This window comes from Vigna umbellata, chromosome 3, assembly GCF_029865625.1.
Source record: "Vigna umbellata cultivar VRB3 chromosome 3, Vumbellata_1.0, whole genome shotgun sequence".
Classification (NCBI taxonomy): domain Eukaryota; kingdom Viridiplantae; phylum Streptophyta; class Magnoliopsida; order Fabales; family Fabaceae; genus Vigna; species Vigna umbellata.
The window spans coordinates 43,244,746-43,252,567 of NC_142167.1; the positions used below are offsets into that span (position 1 = coordinate 43,244,746).

At 33.0% G+C, this 7,822-nt stretch overlaps 1 non-coding gene across 1 annotated transcript; it reads right to left on the reverse strand.

The window, feature by feature from the left end:
• Window positions 1–2,091: 2,091 nt before the first annotated feature.
• On the reverse strand, window positions 2,092–2,165 carry TRNAN-GUU (transfer RNA asparagine (anticodon GUU)). The gene has a single exon. It is a non-coding gene; the product is annotated as a tRNA-Asn (tRNA).
• Between the last annotated feature and the right edge of the window lie 5,657 nt (window positions 2,166–7,822).

Here is a 7,822-nt window from a genome sequence, read left to right on the forward strand (position 1 = left end):
TGGTTTTCGATGTATTACAATGTTTTGGATGTATTACAATGACCAGGAACTATTTTGTCAATGACCAGGAACTGTTTTGGATGTATTACAATGTTTTGGATATATTACAATTTCCTTCTTTGACGTCTTATATAGAAGTGAGGCCGAACGGTATCGATCGTAAAGGTCGAACGTTGGAAGGCAGGGAGCACATGTTAGGGGCTGGAAAGTGTACAAGAGAAGAAGGTGTGGGAGGGAGAGAGAGGGGGACCGAACGCTAGAGGGAGGACGACCAGACCGAACGTTTGGGAACACGGAGGTAGTTGGAAGAGCGATACAGGAGGGTGGACGACCAGACCGAACGGTCTTCACCACGGAGGTAGTTGGAAGAGCGATACATGAGGGTGGACGACCAGACCGAACGGTCTTCACCACGGAGGTAGTTGGAAGAGCGATACAGGAGGGTGGACGACCAGACCGAACGGTCTTCACCATAGAGGTAGTTGGAAGAGCGATACAGGAGGGTGGACGACCAGACCGAACGGTCTTGAGCACGGACGTAGTTGGACGAGCGGTAGACAAGGGAGGACGACCAGACCGAACGGTCTTCAGCACGGAGGTAGTTGGAAGAGCGATGCAGGAGGGTGGACGACCAGATCGAACGGTCTTGAGCACGGACGTAGTTGGACGAGCGGTACACGAGGGAGGACGAGCGATAGACACGGTAGGACGACCGGACCAAGCGTTAATTATTATGTAACATTGCTGTGAATAAAATAAACATTAAACAATTTTCAAAAGGCCTTAAATGCCACGTCTGATTAGTAACTGCACTGAACCATGCCACGTAACCAATACTGTAACGGCCGTTTGTCCAATTTAACGGCAGACCTGTAATTGATTCAATTTTACAAAAACAAGGACTCAATTGATACGCCGAAAAGAAAGAGGACCTATTTGAAATTCATGACCAAGATAGGAATACGGAGACATTAAACTTTTATTTTAAAAGAGTGTTCCTCGTTTGAAAGAGTAATAGTTACACCTTTGTTTTATAATGTTCCCTTTCTATCATCACCATTTTTTATATCAGTCACTATTATTGAAATCTATTTTTGCATTAGTTAATGTGATCAGTCTGTGTCAGTCTGTGAATTGATATAGATCCAGCTAATAATACAAAGTTTGATTTTTTTTTTATGTAATATTGAGTTGAAATTAATTTACGTGAGTCTTATCTTTTGAAAATGAGAACTGAAATTTAGTTAGGTCTACGTAATCTAATAAAAATTACTTTTGAAATGAAGGGTTAGAAAATGTGTTATTAATATATTAATTTACATGAATTAAATATGAAAGCATAACTACATTTATCTATTTTTATTTACCTTTTATAATCTTTCTTATACTAATATCATATTTCTATTTTGGGATGTTATGTATACAATATTACTGTGCAAAGAATATTATTCTGCTATTACAGCTGTTATATATACACTCCCAGCTGTTATATAAACAATATTTCGATCAAATATCTGTTCAATTATTCAAATATTCCTTCATGCTTTATATTTTATTGTTATTTATCTGAATGTATGTATCAAGTAAACAAATTTATGAATTTAAGAATATAAATTTTTAACTTTCGTTTACCTATAAATATTATGTAATTAAAAACTTTCAATTTCATTAAATACATATATTAAAAAATTTAGTTTATGTATTTTTAAAAATATATAATAAATTAAATAATTTGGAATTTGGGATGAAATTTGAAAAAATCTTGGTTTTGAATTATGTTAATTTTATAAAATATCAATTTAATTTAAAGTTTTAAATAAATTATTTTTATAGTATTATTTTTTTTACAGCCAAATGGTTATATCATAGAATATAATACAATTTTAATTTCATAACATATTTTACTATTAACAAATATATTTTAAAACAATTAATTACCCTTATTTTATGGTGATGCTCCATATTTGACAGTGTAGTAAAGGAAATTTGGAAAAGAAAAGAAAAAGCAACTTTTTAATTTATAATATAAGATGATTATAAATTATACAATAAAATTTTCAATTTAATAAAATAAAATATGAAAAAGTAAAACGCTAGAAGGAGGGCTTGAACCTCCGACCTTGTGGTTAACAGCCACACGCTCTAACCAACTGAGCTATTCCAGCTTATTGGCTATTTGAACATTGTTTGTTTTATATTTATATATATATATATATACATATTTGTTGATATTTATTTTGTGAAAATTATTTCCACGTGCTACTATCGCTGATTATATTGAAATGTTATTTTACAAATACTTTAAATTCTTTTCTTTTGTACAGTTTTAATTGTTTGTATTGAAGTGTAAGTGTTACTGAAAATATAAACACGCGTATCCTTTCCATCTGAATAAAAAAATAACATAAAAAAATTAAAAATAAATGTTACGTGTATAATAAAAGGTAAAATGAAAATAAATATTATTTCAATAGATACGAATAACAGAAAAAAAAAAATAGACAAGCTTAATTTTCTTTGCTTGTTTAAATGTGTGAAAATTTGTAGAAGAGAAAGAAAAAACTATCATAATCATTATACTTATTATATTATATTTTAGTATAAATTTATTATTATTTATTGATTTATCACATTCTTTTCATTTTACCTTATTTTTGGATGGAAATGTTTTGTATATGATAAAGTTCATTGAAATTGTTATTTATTATTTATAATATCCCATTTCAATAGTTTAAATATATTTAAGCAAATATTACATATTCAATTTAAGGAAGATGTAACACAATTTGGTGTAGTTTGAGTAGTGGTTAATAATGGCCAGCAACGAGTTCATTAGAGATTGGTTTCTAATTACGAAGATGGAGATGATGATAATTTGACGACATCTAATTAACTCATATGAGTCTAACAAGATCACCATGTCTGTCACTTTTTTTAATTAAATCATGTCATTTGACATTATGTTAATTTAACGAGTGAGGTCCATTAAAACAAAATAATTGAGAAACTTATTTGAAAAAAATCATTATAAATAAAAACCAACTTTAGTTCTTGTTTTCAAAATTTTTTTATTTCATCTCTCTTACAAACTTTTTATTTCATTTTTTACTATTTAATTATGTCAATATTTAATTTAAATTAACAAGTGTTTTTTTTAATTTGATTGAAAGAAAATAAATAGTCATATGACACAAATGTTGTTTTCCTTAAGCTAAGTTTATATCCTTTCTTTCTTTTTTCTTCTTCCAACATTATACAAATAAAAGATATTGAAACAAAATTCCCATCATTCTAAAACGGATTAAATATGATTTTTTGTCTTTAAACTTTAACGTTAAAATAAAATTTATTTTTATTTGAAACTTAAATATATTTTGATTTTGAAATTTTAAAAATAAATAAATATAATCCTTTTAATTCACATTGGAACAAAAATATCAAATGAAATCAACAATTTAAAAACTAGTATTAAACATGTTTGACACGTTAAAAGATTTAAAATAATTATGTTAAAAAATTATATCTATTATTTTTTAAATTTAAAAACAAAAGTAAAAAATATATTAATTAACAATTTTCTAAAAGAAATTACATTTTATTCAATTGTTAACATGTTTCTTTTTATTTTAAAAAATATCAAAATTAGTCCTACAACAAATAAAAATTAACTAAAAGTTATAAGACTTTTTTCAGAAGAAAAACTCATAAATCTACCATCCCATAAAAATAAAAAAATGAATTTCATTTTAAAATTTAAAAACTAAAAACATATTTAACTCTTTTTAAAAAACTAATAAACAAAAAAGACTAAAAGAAAAACATATTGAAGACTAGCAAAAATGTGAACCAAATGAAAAACACAAAAAAATTTAATAAAGACAATATATTAAAAATATATTGAGTTCTTAATTGTTCACATGTCACAATAAATAAATCATCTCGTCACTTTTAAAATGTCTATAAATCCTAAAGATCAAAATAAAAAAAATAAGCTTTTATTAATAATAAAAATATAATCATAAATTTAAGCAAATCATAAATTTAAGCAAATCATAAATTAAAAAAAATGATTGATGATCAAAACAAAAATAAAAATTTTATCAATAATTGAAATAAAATTTTATCAATGATCAAAAACAGGAGTGTATCGTAGCTAGTGAAGATCGAATAGTTAACATTTAGCACCGTTTGGTCCATACATTCATGACCGTTTGGTTCATCTGCTGCTACAGTCAACCTAATCAAATGATTTTCAAGGACATTGGGTCGTGATTGGGCCCACAACGCTAATCAGCTGCTTCAAATGGTATTTGGACCAACGCTTTAGTTGTTATTGAGCCAAAGGCCCAACATAAATTAAAATAATCAAAGATATCTGATTAAAGATATTCATAAAGCTGTTTATGAGCAACCGCACAAATTTTAAGGAAAGTCTGTTTATATTTTATTAGGCTTATAATAACCTATAAATACAGGGCTAAGGCTAAAAGTCAGATACGTTCCACTTACGTTCAACTCACACTTCATAACACCCAAACATTCAAGAGTGATAATCCTTCACTAAATACTCAACTAAGAATCAAGGTTCCTCAAATTCACGCCTAACTTGAGCGTCAAAGTATCTTTTGCAGGTACCTCCCCTCCTAGAGCAACAAGGCAACCGAACAATCTAGACTAAAGTCAACCGAACGACTCAGACATAAGAAAGGCAAGCAGCTTAGGCGATCCCAGCTTTCGAAAGGAAGGAAGACACGTCAGAAAGTTTAGTCTTTCGGTCCTACAAAATATCTACTGAAACATTTTGGCGCCCACCGTGGGACTCAGGAGGCATTCCCTGTAACCACAAGGAACCAGACAAGGATGCACTCTCAGCATCATCTTGTCAACCACACCCCCACATATTGATCCTGATAGAAGAAACCATCAACGTCAAAAAGCTCTTACAAATTTACAACCATTCGACCTCATAGACATTCGGCCATTCGGCCATACAGGTAATCGGCCATTCGGCCTCAGGTATTTGGTCATTCGGCCTTGCACGTACTCGGTCATTCGGCCTTGCACGTACTCGGTCATTCAGCCTCGCACGTACTTGGTCATTCAGCCATACAGGTAATCGGCCATTCGGCCTCAGGTATTTAGCCATTCGGCCTCGCACATACTCGGCCATTCGACCTTACAGGTCCTCGGCCATTCGACTTCACATGTATTCGGCCATTCGACCATCAGGAATTCGACCATTCGGCCTTCCATGGCCTCAAGGTATAGCTCGAGCAGACCTTGGTCTTTCTCTCTCTCTCGTTCGGTCAAAAAGCATAAAGCACACACAGCTCATTCAAGACATCTTAATACGAATTCGTCGTCGTTGACCATCAAACATTCAACAAAAGACTGAACGGTCTTATTTGCTTGGTCGACCAGTCTTATAACAACCTATTTTGACATTAATGCATTGGTTTGTTATGCTACTATTTTTCTCACCATGTAAAATATGAGTTGTTATATTTCTTCAGTGCAGGTGATAGGATCTTGCAAATCACAACGCCAAGAGGTAAAGCCCTCTCACTAGGAAGTTCTTCAGGAACTCCTAGTGCAAAGTCGAACGATAAAGCTCGTTCCCTAAGAAGAACTCCTAGGTCAAAGTCATAACGCTGAGAGGTAAAGCCCTCTCACTAGGAAGTTCTCCATGAACTCCTAATGCAAAGCTGAACGGTAAAGCATGTTCCCTAGGAAGAACTCTTAGGTTAAAGTCACAAAGCCGAACGGTAAAGCCCGTTCACTAGGAAGAACTCCTAGCTCAAAGACCGAGAGGTAAATACCTCTCGGTCGAGAAGTAAATACCTCTCGGTCGAGAGGTAAATCCCTCTCGAGGATGTTGAAGACCGAGAGATAAATCCTTCTCAGCAGAGAGGTAAATCCCTCTCGAGGATGTTGAAGATCGAGAGATAAATCCTTCTCGGTAAAGAGGTAAAGCCCTCCCATTAGAAAGTTCTCCAAGAACTCTTAGTGTAAAGCCGAATGGTGAAGCCCGTTCCTTAGGAAGAACTCCTAGGTCAAAGTCACAAAGCTGAGAGGTAAAGCCCTTTCACTAGGAAGTTCTCCAGGAACTCCTAGGTCGAACACCAAGAGCTGAGGAACAGTCATTCTCAATCAAGCGTCTTCAATAAAGCACTCTCGCCTGCTTGGCCATTCAACCTTATAAAATGAGTTACTCTAGGGTTTTGGGGGGCATAATGTGTCGTACCTAGTGGAGACCGAACGGTTAACATTCAGCACCGTTTGATCCATCCACTCAGGATCGTTTGGTTCATCCACTACAGTCAACCTGGTCAAATGGTTTTCAAGGTCATTGGGTCGTAATTGGGCCCACATCGCTAATCAGCTGCTTCAAATGGTATTTGAACCAACGCTTTAGTTGTTATGAGGCCAAAGGTCCAGCATAAATTAAAATAATAAAAGATATCTGATTAAAGATATTCATAAAGCTGTTTATGAGCAACCGCTCGAATTTTAAGGTAAGTCTGTTTATATTTTATTAGGCTTGTGATAACCTATACATACAGGGCCAAGGCTAAAAGTCAGGTACGTTCCAGTTACGTTCAACTCATACTTCATAACACCCAAACATTCAATAGTGATAATTCTTCACTAAATACTCAACTAAGAACCAAGGTTCTTCAAATTCACGCATAACTTGAGCGTCGGAGTATCTTTTGCAGATACCTCCCCTCTGGAGCAAGAAGGCAACCGAAAGATCTAGAGTAAAGTCAATCGAACGGCTCAGACAGAAGAAAGGCAAGCAGCTCAAGCGATTCCAACTTTCGGAAGGAAGACACGTCAGAAAGGTTAGTCTCTAAGTCTTACAGAATATCTACCGAAAGGAGCAAAATTATATATGCAAAATTTTCAAATTTACTTGGGAACAGAAAAAGTCATTTAAGCATAAACTAAAGCAATATAATAATTTTTTCTTAAAACAAAACAGTAGGTGAAAATTAATTTGAGCGTGTACTAAAGTTTAAAAAAATGCAACTATTATAGAACTACTCCTATAGTCAGAGTTAAACCAAAAGTGCAACTATTTTAGAACTACTCCTATAGTCAGAGTTAAACCAAAAGAAATCGGAAAGATGAAAAAGGTAAGACAATGTTGTAGAAAGTTGTAACTTTGAATTCAGATGATTATTCCTTCTTCACCTCTGCCATTCAAAAGAAAACTTACACATCTTGCAATGTAATACTTGTACAGAAAGAAAAGGCTCACGCAGATATCTAATCCTCAATTCTCATTCAAGTGACTCAACAGGTTGGTGTAACAAAAATATTTAAACTAGGAAGATTCATAGAATCAAGGTTAGCATGTTATAGAAGCCATCAGTAATCATTTTATATTCAGTAATAGCTAATCTTTCTCCATCAATAAGTCTAAATACTTTTAAACAATATAGAATTCTGCTGATAGCATTAGCAACATCATTCAGATGCAGCAACAGCAACAACAAATTTTTAAAATGCCAAACCAGATGTGAACTAAAAACATGTGCTGTGAACCATGCTGCATGTTAAAATAGACTGGTGATGATGCTATTGCACAGTCACAGTGAAAAGAATTGAACTTGCTGAATGAACTTTTAATCTAACCAACATAAATATTGACTATATATTCCTACACAATGAAAAATTTCTTACTTAAATCATAGAAGATCACAACTAAGATGGTCTTCCCATATTCAAACGGACATACGCTTTAATTTTCAATGAGACTAATCTAATCCATAACAAAAAAGGACTCCACCTACTTCATGAATGGAGATGCATATTC